This window comes from Chrysochloris asiatica, unplaced genomic scaffold, assembly GCF_000296735.1.
Source record: "Chrysochloris asiatica unplaced genomic scaffold, ChrAsi1.0 scaffold00036, whole genome shotgun sequence".
Taxonomy (NCBI): Eukaryota; Metazoa; Chordata; class Mammalia; order Afrosoricida; family Chrysochloridae; genus Chrysochloris; species Chrysochloris asiatica.
In genome coordinates, this window is record NW_006408554.1 from 9,124,750 (window position 1) to 9,143,541 (window position 18,792).

General features: G+C 36.4%; 1 pseudogene; it reads left to right on the forward strand.

Annotated features, from left to right (window-relative positions):
- Positions 1-3,875: 3,875 nt before the first annotated feature.
- LOC102830061 overlaps positions 3,876-18,792 on the forward strand; it is a 33,926-nt pseudogene continuing 19,009 nt past the window's right edge.

The window sequence follows — 18,792 nt, forward strand, 5'->3', positions numbered from 1 at the left end:
TGTCTAAGGTCACAGTGCTCTCCGATCAGAAGACCTTCCTAAGGAAATTAACTGACCTTAATTGCAGTTAGGAGTCTTGGCATGGTGCTGTGGGATAATGTGCTGGACTGCAAGGTTAGTTTGAATCACAAGGTCAGTGGTTCAAACTAACCAGTAGCTCCTTGGAAACCCTATACAGGGTTGCTATGGGTCGGACCTGACTAGAGGGTACTTAACAACAACAATTAACAGTTAATCAGTAAAACAAGTTATTTACCTTATGCATCACAAATTCACACCAGGCTACAATACTTTTCTTCATAGAAGGTTATCATTAAGGCATAGTGGTGGTGATAGTGATGGTGTACCATGAAGTCAGTACCTACTCATAGAGATCCTGCGTAGAGTTTCTGAGGCTTTAAATCTTTATGAGAGCAGAAAGCCTTATCTTTCTCCCATGGGATGTCTGGTAGTTTCGAACAGCTGACTTTGAGGTTAGCAGCCCTCGTGACCACATAGAGCTCTCATTAAATTATGAACCAATTATTTTTTATAAAAGAATGATCATCTCACATATGCAAAGCTGTACCTACCATGGAACATGTCATTTGACTTTGTGATTAATGAAAAGCAAGATTTTGAAAGAGAAGATTACTGGTGTACCTTTATTTATACCCACTTGGGAGTGATTATTGTAGTGAGGTATATACTAGTAAAGTTAGTGTAATCTTGATTATGAGGATGAAGGGGATCAGCAGAGAGGAATAGGCAAGTAATTTCAAAGAAACAACTGGTGAGCTTGAACCACCGACCTTGCAGTTCAAGCTGATTTTGCAGTCCAGCACATTAACCCACAGTGCCACATCAGGACTCCTTTTCTATTAGAGTTTATAAAAATATTTAATAATCAATAGATTCTGGTACAATATAGTATGGAACTGTCAACTTTGCTTTTCTTTGTCCAAAGGCAAGCATTGCACAGAAAAAAAAAAAAAAAGAAGGCTTTAATTTAAAAACTCAGAAATACTGCTTGGTGTTTGTTGCTTAAAGGGAAGTGGCTGTTGATAAGCCAACTCATTTTATTCCTATTAAAGCAGTGTCTGTATTGTTGAAACTAAAACTGTTTCTATTCTCTGTCTTTCAAGCAATTGAACATTACATGAAGTTCCCTTTTCAGATGATAAAATACCAGAATCATTTTAATAAAATATAACATTCTAGAATCAAGCAATTGTTTGCATCCTAAAGATTTCAGTGAAAATCTCCAGGCTTCAAAATATTTTTTCCTTGAGATAAAGGTAAATAAAGAAGTGCTTTAATTGTTTGCCAATCAGCTGAATAATTTCTGAACATATTCTTGCTTCAAGAATTTTTTCATAGACTGAGAGATTAGCTAAAAGGTTCTCTGGATAGTATCCAACTATTTGAGATATCACGACCAGTTTTTAATACAACTTTGAAATAGTCTTTTTGAAAATTTTTACATGCAGGCACACACTTTTTTAACTTGCTTCCTGGATCTTGAAAATATAACTGTCATTACAGCAACTATTTAAAAAATCCCCATGATTCTAATGGGTGGGATTTTTAGACTCTTGTGGTCCTCTGTACTGTTCTCCTTTCTTATTCATACTATTTTTCTGCTTATATTATACTTTCTACTTATATTACTTTTAAATTCTTAAATATTGCGAAGACTATACTTGATCAAATGATGTCAAATTTTATTCTTTTTCTCAGAATAATTTGTTTACTAGTTCTCTTCCAAAGTTCATCTACCAATACGTTTTATTATTAGGTTTCTGACACTCAGTAAACATTTGGTAAGCTGTTACTAAGTTCCAGACAGTGTTCATGTGGTCTAAAACACTGAAAGTATATTATTTACTTTCAAATGAGTATTTTCTATGCATGAAATATGACTGGGCTACCAACTTTATTAAGTCTTTCAGTTTTGATTTGACATCCTTACAGTGCCTGTCAACAACACCCACCCCTCTTTACTACTTGTTGAGTATGCTTTTTCTGCTTGGAAAAAAATAAAATGGAGATTAAGTTCTCAACATTGACCCAGTAGACATAGGCATCTTGAGACTATTAATGAGCTCAGATTTGAAGGGTCAAATTTATCAGTGGTGAGAGCAATGTTCCTTAGATTGACTGTGAGGTTTTTGTAATATGGGTACCCAAGAAACCCCATATAAGAATGAGGATGTTTCATAAACTTGAATGTGGATACCAAATCATAATATTATTAGCAATGGGTTATCACGATTATTATTATTACTTTTACTGTAGTGTTGTAGAGCTCTTGAAATAAACATATACTTTAGATATTATCTGAACAATCACTGTCCTGCTGTTGCTCCTATTGTTCTTGTTAGCAGCCATCAAGTAAGCCTCAAATGCCTGCCTCCTTCTCCCTGTGTTACATTATAGAGCTATTTCCAGGGCTTTCTCTCCCACTGGAATCTTCATGGAATCCCTTTACGCAGTCTTTTATTCTGTATTCTTCTAGATGGTGTGAACCACCTACCCTTTAGGTTAGCAGAGAATCTCAAAGGCTTGTGTATACTCCTCAACTGTCACTAATCCTTATTCCCTGTTCTTTAATATACTAATAAAAAAAAATCACATGGGTGATCTTTTAAAATTAGTATATTAGTATATCATCACTGTGTTTTTAAAATGTTTTGATAACTGTATTTCAATGAAATTGGTTTTCTTTTGAAGGTCTCAGTATGTTATTTTAGACTTTTAAACATTTCTGAGAAGAAATTTGTGGGTTTAACCAGATTTTCAAAGGAGTTTATGCTATTGAATGTGTAAAACCTCCTTGGTTAGAGTGTCACATAAAAGAAAAATTGCTGAGATGAATTCAATGATTCTGTCTACCAGTGATGGCCTACTCAACCCAACGCATATCTAATGAGAAAAGCACTGTGCTCAAAACAATGGGGATGCTATGATACCCTCAGAGTTCTAGTCCCCCTCTCTGTTGTTGTTGTTAAGTGCCATTGAGTCAGTTCCGACCCATAGGGACCCTGAACAGGGTTTCCGAGGCTGTAAATCTTTACGGGAGCAGAACCCCTCCTCTTTCTCCGGCGGAGCAGCTGGTAGTTTCCAACTGCTGACCCTGAGGTTCGCAGCCCGATTCGTAACCACTATGCTACCAGAGTCCCCCTCGCTAAAATATGTGAAAGACCTGATAATTTGCTGATTCATTGTGCTTGTTACTTAAGGATACATTCAGGGTATGGACTGCAGACCAAGCTCATGTACTGACTTCATTATTTAATGCTGCTATAATAGAAAATGGAGCTCTGGTAGCGTAGTGGTTACTAATCAGGCTGCTAACCTCAAGGTCAGCAGTTCGAAACTACCAGCTGTTCCATGAGAGAAAGATAAGGCTTTCTGCTCCTGTAAAGATTTGCAGCCTCGGAAACCCTGTACAGGGTCGCTATGAGTCGGAACTGACTCCACGGCACATAACAACAACAACAACAACAACAACTGTGTGTACAAGCACAATACATACTTACGTACATAAGAACTAACTTCACGGGCTTATAGTGTATTTCTGGATCGTGAGCCAATTTTCTATCCAATAAAAACCTGAGTGTTTACAAGGTCAACTACTATGCTAAGCAGAGATAATCAAATTCAGTCTATGCATTAGCCCTGTGAGAATTGAGGTATTATTGTTTCTATTTTCTAAAAACAGGAACTATTATCAAAACAGCAGAGCAACTTTTCCTAAAGTCTCACATTTACTAGGTGGCAGACTGAGACCGCCAACTCAGCATGGGTATGGAACATGTTACCACAACTGCGCTGCTTTAAACAACAGCCTTTTCTCAGATCAGAGTTCTGGAGGTCCTAAGTCTTAAGACGGTATGACTGAGAATTCAATGTCAGGTCTCACAAACAAAACGCAGGGTCTGCATTTGGAGGATATAATTGCATGTAATGGGTTTCAAAGGAAAAGGTTTTTGAACGAGAAGATAACAGTGGTTTTATATTTTAATAAAATCTCTTATGATATGGAAATACATTGCAATAAGGAATGAGGAGGAGATGGGGGTGGAAAACCATTGTGGCTTTTAGAGGCCTTGGAAAAGTTAGCTGATGAAGGTTTTCCTTTAACAAGTAAGACCACGTGGGTGCTGGACTAGATGGAAAGAAGAAGAAACAATCTCAGATCCACACATGTTGCTCCGCTTAAGGTGAACCCCTAAATAAAAGGATTGCAAATAACACTGAGGTATCTGAAGGGAAAAAACAACAACATGCTTCTCACATTTTCAAAATCTAGATTTTCTGAGACCCAACTCAGGGATGATATAATGGCAAGAGTATTGGAAATAAGCTCAGGTTGTTCAATGAGAAAGAAGGTTATGGTCCAGTTTCTTCGATGTTGGTTCTCTGCTTACACACTACTGAGGGTGCTATGTTCTTTCAAACATTCTTTGCTACAATGGGGAAATTATTTACTGGGCAATGTTGAATATCAAACATCAAAACAAGAACTTGAATTTTTATATCTAAAATCATATTGTATGTATTGGATAATAACAGAATAAAATAGAAGTGATGCTTCAATGAAATGGAAAGCCCAGTATTTAGTTGATTTTGAAAATAAAACAATAAAAACAAAACTGAAGTATCTCTGTGAATCAAATAAAGAAATAAAAACATAATATTTATACATATATAAGGGTAAGTCAAAAAGCATTTCAACAAAATTATAGACATCTTTATTAAGCAAAAATACCAAAATATTAATATATTATTTCTTGACATAGCCTCCAGCTATGTCTATAGACTTCTGAACACTGTTTTTCCATCACTATAACCCTTCTCAAAACAATTCTGCCCTCTTTTAATTGCACCATAGCAAAATGGCAGTTTGGGCATTCTTGAGGGACTGAAATCATGCTCCTTTGAAATGTTCTTAGAGTTTTGAGGACTAAAAGAAGACTCAAGGGGCAAGGTCAGGGCTGTGGATGAAATGGGTTAAAACTTCCCAATGAAATTTTCACAGGCCACCCTTGCTACTCTCAAATAACAAGCAGGTGTATTGTCACGATAGAAAAACAAAAAACAAAACTCCTAAGTGCATCTTTCCTGGCTATTGTCTTACCAATGCAGTTTTCAATTTTCTTAAAACTTGTGCTTAATAAGTCTCTGGTATCATCTTGTGTCATTCAGAATAATATATCAAGATTACCCCTTTTTCCTTACTTCTGAGCTGGCCTCTCTGCTGCCAACAGATACCTTCTGAAACCACTCTTTTGAAAGCACTTTGCTCGCGCTTGTGTATTTTTAACTCTAAGACTCATCCCCATCTACAATTTATTTCCTTAAATTGTCTTCACTAGCCTCAAGCTTGCTTGAAAGACTGGTGGAAGGGTCAATTCTTTCAGCTAACTGATCTTCATGCAATGGTTTTGGAACTCCTAGAGCCAGAAGCTTGCTGAGGCCAAGATGTTTACTTAAAATTGAAAATGCCCAAGTATGCAAGATCCTAACTTTAGAAGCTATCACATCAATGGTAATTCTACAGTTTTCTTTTTACCAGTTTCTGAACTTCCGCCAGTTTCTTCATTCATCAAGGTTAACAGTCTTCCCTATCTTGGCTCATTTTTTAACTCTTTCTGACTTTCCTCAAGATGTTGGATCCATCTAAAAACTGTGACATTAGGTAAGGCATCATCCCTGTAACTTGTAAAGCTTCAGTGATTTGGGAGGGTGTCTACTTGAGTTTTGTTAAAAACTTGATTATAAGCCCTGACCTCAGAGTAATTTATTTCCATGTTACAAAAGGCACCCTTTCTTTGAAGGCACCCTACTAAGAATAAGACAAGGGTATGATTGAGAGAACTTGCCAACAGCCATCCACTGATTCAACAGACATGTTGAAACATGCTTTGTTTGGAATCAATCCATGTATTTATGAACTGGAGCTCTAGTAGCAATAATTTTTTACTTATCCTCATATTTATAGTATAAAGTCATATATTTCTTGTGTATGATTCCAATCACATAATAACATGGCTAATGGCAAAAACCATTTTTAATAATTCTTCTGTAAACTCTATAAGCATTCAATTCAGTGTTAGAAGAATACTAAGAACTCAATAAAACACTAGCTGATTAAAAGTTACAAAGTTCCAACTTATAAAAAGCAATCCACATGCTTGCTTTGGGGGCCACGATTCCCAGGCCCACTTAACTTACATTGGAGCTCCTGTTCTCTTGTAAGGGCTGCCTATCAAAGCTATCCAAATGTACACAGGAACCCCATTATTCCCAACAAGGTTTCCCATTGCCTAATTAATTCAACCCTACTCTTTCAAGATCACCCTGTGAGTAGCACTATTGAGTAGGAATGACATAAGAGGCTAGCTCTCACAGCAAGTATTATTTCATGAACTGAGTGTGAACTACAAGCAGTGATAAAATATTACCTGTCCCTGTTGCTCTATTTGTATTAAAGCTGCTATTTTCAAATTGCCTATCCCCATCTAAATAGCATCCATGTAGAACTAGATTTTAAATCAGGCAGATCCTATCAAAAGTCAGACCTGTTAAATGGGAGAAAGGCATTGAAATAATGACGTAAAACCTGGTATGAAAACACCAACTAGCCCTTCCTCCGAGCTCTCCCTACCTCACATGCTATCACCACTAAGGTTTAAAGGATGATTCTGTTCAAAAGTTAAATTTTTGTGGTGCATGCTATGAGTTGAATTCTAAGGAAGAAAACCAATGTCCTCTCATATAGTAAGAATACACTGAAGACTCTTTTTGTCGTGCATGGACCAAGTCTTGATCAGTAGTGAATGCTATACCCTTATTGATCCAGTTCTTTGGAGATGTTTCCAGATAGACTTCTTAACATCTTTTAGTTAGCTGCCAATGTGTCGGACACAATGGAACAAAAGGCTGCTGGTCTTGCACCATTACCATAATCATTTTTGGATGGGACTGTTGTAATTCATAGTGATTTTATTGGCTGATTCATTGGTAATAAACTGCCAGGTGTTTCTTCCCAGTCTATCTTAGTTTGGAGGCTCATTTGAAACCTGTCAAGCATCGCAATAATTTCCACACCTCTACTGACTGACAAGTGGTGACTCTGCTGGAAGTGTACTGGCTGGAATCAACCATGAGTCTCCCACGTGGAAGGAGGAAATTCTACCTCGGAACTACCTTTGGCACCTTATTTCTCTTCTTGATATTGTTGTTTTATGCCATTGAGTCGGTTTTAATTCACTGCAAACCTATATAGCATTTCTAAGGAGAGACTGAGTTTGAACCTTCAATCTTGCTGTTAATAGTCAAGTGCTTACCCTGAAGTGCCCCACCAAGTGGCTAGTTATCATATTTTTCTCAAAGATCATAAGTACTTAGAAAAAGATGGGCCTCTCCTGGTGATTTGATTGCCTCTCTCACTGGTAAGGGTAAAGCAAGTCTACATACCAATCATTTAAAGATCAGAAGCAGACTGGAAGTTCTTTGGAGGAGGTTTTGATATAGAAAATAAATCAGTGAATATAGGTAGAATAAATAACCTTGATTTGTTATGCTTAAGTCTAGGACTTAAGTCTATGTTTAAGTCTCCGTTTGTTATGCTAAGGTCTAGGCTTGTGGAATACAGTTACACATAAATGCATGTGAGAGCTGAAGAAAAATCTGTCTTAAATCTTGAATTTGGGTAGGATTTTCCAAAACTCCAAATGAAATCAGTTACAATCACACTGCCTATTAAATAGGTCTTTCATTTGAAAGAATGGGGTAAAGTTATCAATGAAATTCTCTTTCAATCCCTGAATTTTATGTTTATGTGGAATTTGTCATTTTCTTTCTCTTGTCCTACCTCGTTATTTTATTTTTATGAACATTATTGAAGTCTAATTTAGATACAATAAACAGCATATATCTATAGTGTATAATACTTCAGAGTCCTGGTGTGGCACTGTGGGTTCATGCGCCAGACTACAAAACTGTTTGATCTGCAAGGTTGGTAGTTCAAGCTCACCAGCTGCTCCTTGGAAACCCTATATAGGGTCATTATGAGCCAAAATTGACACAATTGCACTTCACAACAACAACAATTAAAGTTTGACAGATGCATATACCACAATCAAGCTATGTTGCTATTGTTAATTGTGTTACATGCCATCAAGTTGGTAACAACTCATAACTACCCTATGCACAACAGAAGGAAACACTGCCTGATCCTGTGCCAACCTCACAATCATTGCTATGCTTGAGTCCATTGCTGCTGCCTCTGTGACAATCTGTCTCACTGGGAATCTTCCTTTCTTTTGCTGACCCTCCTCACCAAGCATAATGTCCTTCTCTAGGGACTGGTCTGATTTAAGAAGTCTGGCCATCCTGGTCACTAAGGGGCATTCTGGCTTTACTTTTTCAACACAGATTGTTTTCTTCTTTTGGAAGTCCATGGTACTTTTAATAGTCTCCTCCAACATCATAACTCAAATGCATCAATTTTTCTACAATCTTCCTTATTCATTGTCCAACTTTCACATGCATATGAGGCTGTTGAAATACCATGGCTTGGATCAGGTGCACTTTAGTCCTCAAACAGACATCTTTGTTCTTGAAAATGAGGCCAGAATATCGTATATAAGGAGATATTTTTGGATACATTCTGGATTAACATCAGGTATTTCCAATACTTAATCTGAACAAAATTCATTGTTTTTGTTGTTAGGTGTCCTTGAGTCAGTTTTGATTCATAGTGATCTCATGCACAACTGAACAAAAAACTTCCCGATCCTTTAAAGTGACCTTGTGCAGCAGACTCGCCTAATGCAATACATCGTTTCACTTCTTGACTGTTGCTTCTATGAGTGTTCATGATGTAGCCAAGCAAAATGAAGTCTTTGACAATTTCAATCTTTTCTCCATTTACCTTGATATTATTTATGGGTCCAGTGATGAAGATTTTTGTTTTCAATCCATGCTGAAGGCTGTGGTTTTAGATCTTCTTCAGTATGTATTTTAAATCATTTTTTTTTCAGCAAGCAAGTATGTATCATCTGCATGTCAAAGGTTGCTAATGAATCTTCCTATAATTTGATGCCACATTCTTATTCATATAATCTAGCCTCTTGGATTATGTGCTCAGCATACATATGGAATAAGTAAAGTGAAAGAATACAACCCTGGTGCATACCTTTCCTACTTTTATATCATTCATTATTTGAGCTACTGCCTGTTGGTCTATGTACAGGTTCCTCATGAACACAATTAAGTATTCTGGAATGTTCATTCTCCACAGTGTTGTCCAAAGCTTGTCATGATCCACACAGTCGAAAGTTTTGCGTAGTCAATAAAGCAGAGGTGAATATCTTTCTGATGTGCTCTGCTTTCAGCCAAGATCTATTTGACATCAGCAATGATATCCCTCATTCACTGTCCTAATCTGAATCTGGTTTGAACTTCTGGCAATTTCCTGTCAATGTACTGTTGCAGACATTTTTTATTTATTTTTAATAAAAGTGTACTTCCATGCAATACTAATGATATGGTCTGATGATTTCTGCATTCCATTGGGTCGCCTCTCGCTGGAATAGGCACAAATATGGATCTCTTCCAATCACTTTGCCAGGTAGCTGCTGTCTTCCAATTTTTTTGGCATAGATGAACAAGTGCCTCCAGTGCTGTACCAGTTAATTGAAAGAATTCCATTTGTATTCTATCATTTATTGGACTCTGTTCATTGTCAATGTCTTTAGTGCAACTTCTTCCTTCAGTATGACTGGGTTATGATTATACGCTATTTCTTGAAATGGCTGAACATTGACCATTTATTTTTGGTACAGTGACTGTATGTATTCTGTCCATCTTTTTTGTTGCTTTCTGTATCTTTCAACATTTTCCCAAAGAATCCTTCACTATTGCAAGTTGAGGCTTTAATTTTCCCTCAGTTCTTTCAACTTGAGAAACGTTGGGCATGTTCTTCCCTTTTGGTTTTCTAATTCAGATCATTGCACACTTCATTATAATATTTGACTTTGTCTTCTCAAACTGACTTTTGAAATTTTCTGTTTAGCTCTTTTACCTCCTCATTACTTTTATTTGCTTCTGAAACTGTATGCTGGAAAGCAACTTTCGGGGTCTCTTCTGACATCCATTTTGGTTTTTTCTTTCTTCCTTGTCTTCTTAATGACCTATTGCTTTTTTCCTTTACAGTGTTCTTGATGCCATCTCACAACTCTTCTGGCTTAAGTCATTAGTGTATAATACAGCAAATCTTTTCTTGAGATGATCCCTAAATTTAGGTGGGATCTGTTCAATGTAATATTTGGCTTTCCTGTACTTGGTTTCATTTTCTTCAGCTTCAGTCTGAACTTGCATCTGAACAGTTGGTGGTTTGTTCCACACTCTGCCCCAGCCTCATTTTAGCTGATGATATGGAGCTTTTCCACCATCTCTTTCCAAAGATGTAGTGTATTTGATTTCTTTGTATTCCAGATGTGAGGTCCATATATATATGTATATTGCTGTTAAGTGTCATTGAGTCAGTTCCAACCCATAGCGACCCTGTATAGAGTGTTTAATAATTGTCCTTTATGTTGTTTAAAAAAGGTATTTTTTTTTAAGTGAAGAGCCATTGGTCTTGCAAAATTCTATCATGTGATCTCCAGCATCGTTTCCATCACCAAGGCTATACTTTCCAATTATTGATCCTTCTTCTTGTTTCCAACCTTTACAATCCAATCACCAGTAATTATCAATACATCTTTATTTTATGTGTGATTAGTTTCAGACTGAAGGAATTGATAGAATTCTTCAATTTCATCATCATCAGTTTTAGTGGTTGGTGTGTACATTTGAAGAATAGTGGTATTAACTGGTCTTCTTTGTACTCGTATGGATATTATCCTATCACAGACAGTGTTGTACTTCAAGACATAGTAAACCATGTAATTATCAGGTTCAAAATGGCCAATAAGTCTATTTCAGCTCATTAATGAACAGGATATCAATGTTTATATATTCCATTTCATTTTTCACAACCTTTTCCCCCTAGATTGTATGTACTTCGTACATTCCATGTTCCAATTATTGATAGATATTTACAGCTGTTTTCCTCACTTTGACTTGTTCCCCATCAGAAAATGATGTCTCCAAATCTTTACTCTTTTTGCGTCATCACAGTCAACTCTACTTTGAGGAGGCGGCTCTTTCCAAGTTGTATTTTGAGTGCATTCCAACCCAAGTTGCTCTCTGACAGTGTTCCACTGCTATTCATAATGTTTTCAGTTACTAACTATTAGGAATTATTCTATCTCTCCTTCTTCCTTAGTCTGGAAGCTTAGATGAAGCCTGTCCACCATGAGTGACCCTGCTGATATTTAAATACTGGTGGCATAGCTTCCAGAATCACAGCAACATGCAAGTCACTATAGTATGACAAACTGACATATAAAACACATTTATTACTGTTACTATCAAAAGTTTTTTCTTGCCTGTTTCCTATCTACACTTTCTTTGTCTGTGGCCAAAGGCAACCAATGACTCAATTTTTGTTGCTATGAATTTATTTGCATTTTCAATATTTTGTATTAATGTGTTCATACAGTATTTACAGTTTTGTGCCTGGTTCCTTTCAATCAGCTTGAATATTTCAATATTTATCCTTGACTTTGCATGTGTTCTAGTGAGCTCTTTTTCATGGCTGAATATTATCATGTTGCATGAATATACTACCTTGTGTTTATCTATGTACCTGATGATGAACATTTGTGTTGGTTTATTAGCTTTTGACTATTATTAATAAAGCTTTTCTGTCAGCATATATTTTAGTTTCTCTTTGTTAAACAAACAAAATATGAGATTGTTAGGTTGCACAGTGACTGTATGTTTATTCTTTCCAGAGTAACTGCCAAACAGATTGCCAAAGTGGTTACATAATTTTACAGTCTCAACAACCATGCATAAGTTTCCGTTCTGCCCAGTTGTCTCTGTTAATTGATATATTTTCATTGTTTTTCATTTTAGGCATTCTAATGGGTGGGAAGTAACATTTCATGGTAACAAACAAAGTCTCACCATCCTGGCTTCTAAGGAGCAGTTTGGCTGTACTTCTTCCAATACAGATTTGATTGTTCATCTAGCAGTCCATGGTACTTTTAATATTCTTATCCAACACCATAATGGAAATGCATCATTTTTTCTATGGTCTTCCTTATTCACTGCCCAATTTTCATATGCATATCAAGCTATTGAAAATACCTTGATTTGTTCCAGGCTCACCCTAGTCCTAAAAGTGATATCTTTGCTCTGGAACACCTAAAAATACTTGTGCCACAGATTTGCCTAATGCAACATGTCATTTCATTTCTTGCATGTTGCTTCCTTGAGTGTTGATAGTGAATCTAAGATACTGAAGTCTTTAACAACTTCAATTTCGTCTCCATTTATTGTAATGTTATTTATTGATCCAGTAATGAGGATTTTTCTTTTCCTTACATGAGGTGCAACCCATACTGAATGTTGTTGCCTTTAATCTTCATCAGTAAGTATTTTAAATCCTCTTTGCCTTCAGCTGAAAGGAGCAGTACTGTAGTGAATTAAAAGCTGAGCTGAAAGGTCAGCAATTCAAATCTACCAACTGCTCCATGGGAGAAAGACGAGGCTTTCTGCTCCAGTAAAAATTTACAGCTTCAGAAACCCTATACAGGGTCACTTGAGTAGGAACCAACTCCATGACACACAACTATCAACTAGTCGCCTTCAGCAAGATTGTATCATCTGCATATTGCCACATTCTTCTATATAATCCAATGTTGTATCATCTACATAGCAATCCTGATGCTGTGTGTTTCTTCATATAATCCAGGTTCTCTGATTATTTGTTCAGCATACAGATTGAATGTTGTTATTGTTGTCAAGTACCATGGAATCATTTCTGACTCATAGTGACCCTGCACAGAGTTTCCAAGGCTGCAAATCTTTACGGGAGTAGAAAATCTCATCTTTCTGCCACAGAACAGCTGGTAGTTTCGAACTGATGACCTTGAGGTTAGCAGCCCAATTCATAACCAGTATACTACCAAAGCTCCTTTGAATAAGCATGGTCAAAGAATACAACCCTGGCACACACCTTTCCTGATTTTAAACCACTCAGTGTCCTCTTGTTCTGATTGAATAACTGCCTTTGGTCTATGCACAGGTTCTTTATAAGCACAATTAAGTGTTCTGGAATATTCATTGTCTGCAATGCTGTTCATAGCTTGTTATGATTCACAGAGTTGAAAGCTTTTGAATAGTCAATAAAGCACAAGTGAATAATCTTCTGGTATTCTCTGCTACCAGCAATGATGTCACTTCTTCCAAGTTCTCATCTGAATTGGGCTTGAACCTCCTGGCAGTTCCCTGTCAACGTACTGTTGCTGTTGTTTTCGTATTATCTTTATCAACATTTTACTTCCATGTCATATTAATGATATTGTCTGATGATTTCCGCATTCTGTTGGGTCACTTATCTTTGGATGGACACAAATATGGATCTCTTCTAGTTCGTTTGCCAGGTGGCTGGCTGTATACAAACTTCTTGGTATAGATGAGTGAGTGCTTCCAGTGCTGCATCAATTTGTCTAAAGATTTCAATTTGTATTCCATCAATTCCTGAAGCCTTGTTCCTTGACAATGCCTTCAGTACCTCTTGGAATTCTTCCTTACGTACCATTGTCTCTTGAAATGGTTGACTATCATCCATTTCTTTTTGGTACTGTGACTTTGTATTCCTTCCATCTTCTTTTTATGCTTTCTGCATCATTCAATATTTTACTCATAGAATCCTTCAATGTTGCAATATGAGACTTGAATTTTTTCTTCAGTTCTTTCAGCATAAGAAATGCTGAGCAAGTTCTTCTCTCTGTGCTTTCTAACTCTAGACCTTTGCATATTTCATTACAAAACTTAACTTTGTCTTCTCAAACTATCCTTTGAAATTTTCTATTCAGCTCTCTTACCGCCTAAGTTCTTTCATATTCTTTAGCATCTGTGCACTGTACAGCAAGTTTCAGAGTCTCTGGCATCCATTTAGGTCTTTTCCTTCTTTCTTGTCTTAATGACCTTTTGCTTTCATCCTGTATGATATTCTTTATGCTGTCTCACAATCCTTCTGGTCTTCAGTCCTTAGTGTCTAATGTATTCAATCTGTTCTTGAGATGACCTTTAAACTCAGGTGGGATATGTTCAAGGTCATATTTTTACTCTTGTGGACTTGTTTTAATTTTCTTCTTCTTTAGCCTTAAGCTGCATATGTGCAACTCTGGTCTACTTCACAGTCTGCCCCTGGTCTTGTTTTGGCTGATGATATGGAGCTTTTCCACCATGTCTGTTTGCAAATGTAGTCAAAATGGTTTCTTTGTATTCCATATAGTGAGGTGCATATTTGTAGTTGTCTTTATGTTCTTTTAAAAAGGTGTTTACTGTGAAGAAGTCAATGGTCTTGCAATATTCTCTCATGCAATCTCCAGCATTATTCAATCAGTAAGGCCATCTTTTCTGACTACTGATCCTTCCTCTTTGTTTCCAACCATTGCATTCCAGTTACAAATACTTACCAATATATCTTGACTGAAGAAATTGGTAGAATTCTTCAATTTCATCATCACTTGCTTTAGTGTTTGTTAGGAAGTTTGAATAATAGTGCTGTTAACTGGTCTTCCTTGTAGGCATATGAATATTATGCTATGACAGATGGCATTATACTTCAAGATAGATCTTGAAATGTTTTTATGATGATGTATGCAACACCAATCCTCTTTAATTTTTCATTCCTGGTGACCAATACCAGTCCATTTCAGCTCACTAATGACTACGATATCAATGCTTACATTTTCCATTTCATTTATGGATTTATACTTGGTTCAAATAGATTTATACTTGATACATTCTATGCTCCAATTATTTACAGTTGGTACATTCTATATTCAAATTATTAATGGATGTATACAGCTGTTTTTTTGTGTTTTTTTCTAATGTTGAGTTGTGTCTCATCAGCATATGATATCCTGAACACTTTACTCTATTTTCATCATCATGGTCAACTCCACTTTGAAGAGGCAGTCTATACCTGCCAATATTTTGTTGCTCTACATCATGCCTTAATAGTCAATATTCTTGTACTGTTGTACTGTCTAATAGTTTTACACCTCTAGGCATAAGGGTTTCAGTGGCTAAACATTCAGAAGTAGTCTGCCTCTCCTTCTTCCTAGTCTGCCTTAGTATGAAAGCTCAGTTGTAACTTCTCCATGATGGGTATACCTTGCTGGTATTTAAAATACTAGCAGCATAGCATTACAACAACACACAAGCCACCACAGTATGACAAACTGACAGATGAGTTATTTATATAGTCTAGATATCAGTCCTTTTCAGAAATATGTATTGTGAATATTATCTTCCATTCTTTAGGATATCTTTTCATATCTTAGAAAAACACACACAATAAGCCCTTTTATTTTAATCATCAAATTTATCAATCTTTTGTCTTATGAACCATGCTTCTTTGAATATTATATAACATCATAACTCAAAATGCCTGTAATTTTCAATGACCGTGTTTCCAGAATCAGAGCTTCATTTTCTTAGGCTAACAAATGATAAAACAGTGGAAACAATTGCATCTTACTTGATTTATTATTTGTCATCTCTTTGGTATGGAATCATTTGTTATATAATTATTAATTTGAGAACTTAGATGCTGGAATACAGGAGTATGACAGGCTTACTAGGAGATCTAGGGCTTACTATAATGGGAGTGTAAACTCCAGACGAAGTACTCCTAACCAGTTTGAAAATCTAAGGAGCCAAGCAGCCTCACAGTGTGTATTTGGGAGCCTTGTCTAGAAATAGTCTTGGTATCAAAAGATTTTGGGAATTCCTGTAGCTTTAAAAAAAAAAAAAACACACACACACACATTGAATTTGCTTCATTGACTCCATTCTATAGAATTACAATAATTACATGGAATGGCCAAATTCTATGTATTAGCAGTCTCGCATGCAGTTTTAAAGTTCCCTGTGAGGTGGGACTTCTCTACAGAATTCTAACGATTCTTTCACTAATCTTTACAACCCTTTGATGAGAAAATATCTACACTCTGGGAAAAAGCAGGCTTTGAATATAGGACTGGTAGAACAAATAGAACATTTGAAAAGAAATGTTACCCCTTTTGCTGTTGGATGAAGTCCTATGTGGCAAGTTAATACAAGCTTGGAAAAAAAGTTTGGGATTGATTTCAACCCACCTCAATTGCTAAATGTTGACCTTTTGTGCAGTGCACATACTACATAACTGTATTCAGTAGCCTACATTTCTGGGAAATCTGCTCAAATTTCCAAGTGTTACTGATGAAAAATTTCAAATGATGAAAGAAGAAAAATATCAGGATTCTTTCTTTTCCTTAGAAGTAAAAAGTTGAGTTCTGAATTCTGAATTAGAAGATCAGAGTTTGCCTTTCAATTTTCCTACTTGCTTATATAGCAACCTGGACAAATATCTCTTGAAGTCATTATAGTTTCTTCTTCTTAGATGTAGTATACATAACAGAATCTTTGGAATAAGTGAACATTTTTGTAAGCTGTAAAATGGCAGCATCATTTTGATTGTCTTTTGGACAATCCACTGGAATTGGATTTCGTCTTATCCATTCACTCAAAAAGATTTAGAGAGGCTGAAAATTTATAGGTAACCAATAGATTAAAATTGTGGGTTAGGAGGTCTTCAGATATGTGTGTGCTTACCATTAATGGGCTCATTATCATAAACTTACTAGTGCACTTAAGTTGCCCAGATGGCCTATGTCTTCCATCTATCAGGAAAGCTCCTATTTCCACAGAACTAGTTGAAGAAGAAAGAGAAAAAAGAAAGGAAGGAGGTGGAGCAAAGAAGGGAGGAAGAGAAAGAGATTGTATATATGCTAGAAACCTCTATAGTATTACTATACTATAGAAACCTCTATAGTATTACTATAAATCATAGAAATTTAAAAATTCACAAGAAATAAAACTCAAAAACAAAGCAAAAAAAAATTACCTTGTAAAAAAATTCTTTCTTAAATTACCCACTACAGCAGAGGGTTTTGGAGGAGTATTGAATGACAAGACTCCTTCCAGGCTACATTTTCCCACATACATACATCCACACCCCCAGTTATCTCAAATTATTTCTTTTACTAAAGTCACCATAAATATTTTATGGTTAAAATAAAGGTAGTTGGTCAAGGGGTGGCAACAACATAATAGGAAACCAGAAAAAAAAAAAGATTACGAAGAAAAAATTTAGTTTAGATACAAGAGAAGTTTAAATAGTTAGATTTTGACAAACTTGGCTCAGTCTAAAGGCCTCCAGATTTAAGGGGCAAAGGGAGGGTGGTACATGGTTGAATGCGTTGCAAAGGATGAACACACCAGCTATGAGGAAACGGCTCAGGATAAGATTTGCAAAAAGATCTGGTCTCTTCCTATTTAGTTCTCATAGCCAGGGAGGGGCAAGTTTCTCCTTCTGAGCAGGATATTTCTGAGATTTTCTCTAAACAGCCTACTGAGTCGTGCAGGGCATTGATCTTCTTCCCTACCAGAAACATTGCTGTTGTTAAGTGCTGTTGAGTTGCTTCCAACTCAAAGCAATGTGAGAAAATCCATTTTTAATACTACAGCTATGACAAAATAGACATTTCTATTAAACAAACAAAACTTTTTAAGGTAAAACAAAATTTAAGAACCATAAAAGCTTGTTAAACTGATCTGGCCTGAGAAGCATGAGAGGGAGAGTTCTAAAACATGAATATGGTACAGATTCACTTTAAAGTGCATTTCTCAACTATCCCTCAGGTTGTTTTAGAACCTTTTCACACACTGTTGCTATGTTTGAGCCCACTCTTACAGCCACAATGTCAAGCCATCTTGTTGAAAGTCTCTCTTTTACACCGACCCTTGACTTTACCAAGCCCAATGTCCTCCAGTAATTGGTTCTTTCCAATGACATTGCCAAAGTAAATGACAGTAAGTCTTGCCATCCTTGCTTCTAAAGGACATTTTAAGACTATTTTGGTCATTCTTCTGGAAGTCCATGTTAACACTTCCCAAATTCTTGAAACAGTACCTACCTCATAAATTCTCAGTTAATATTTGCCAAAGGAACAAATAAATGAACTGTTTGTTCATGTTCCTTCTCATTTTTCAAAATTCAATTCAGGTTTACAGGGTTTTTTTTTTTGGTTTTTTTTTTACAGCTGTTATTGTGAATTCAGTGTAAATTTCAAGGCAGATCATCAGTTTTACATTCAACAAATAATATTTTGTTTATTGCAATGAAACAGCCCCTTCCATGCACCATTGTTGGTGTTCAGTGTTGTATTGTTGGTTCTGACCCATAGCAACCCTGCATATGGTTTCCAAGAGACAGCTAGCTAGATTGAGCCTCTAACATTGCATTTCAAACAGACTTTGTAGTCTAGCACATTAACCCACAGCACCACACCAGGACTCCATGCATCATTGTTGTTGTTGTTGGTAGGTGCCATTGAGTCAGCACCAACTCACAGCAACCTAATACACAGCAGAATGAAACACTGCCCGATCCTGGGCCAACCTCACTACAGTTACTGCTGGGGACAGCATACGCAGACCCTGGGTTGATCAGTGGCAGCCCCATTAAACCACCTCTGAATATAATCAGTTTAACCCAGATGCTTTCCCTCCTCCTGAAAGTATATAGGAATATTAAGAACAATGTAGCATTTTAGGTATAGATAAATG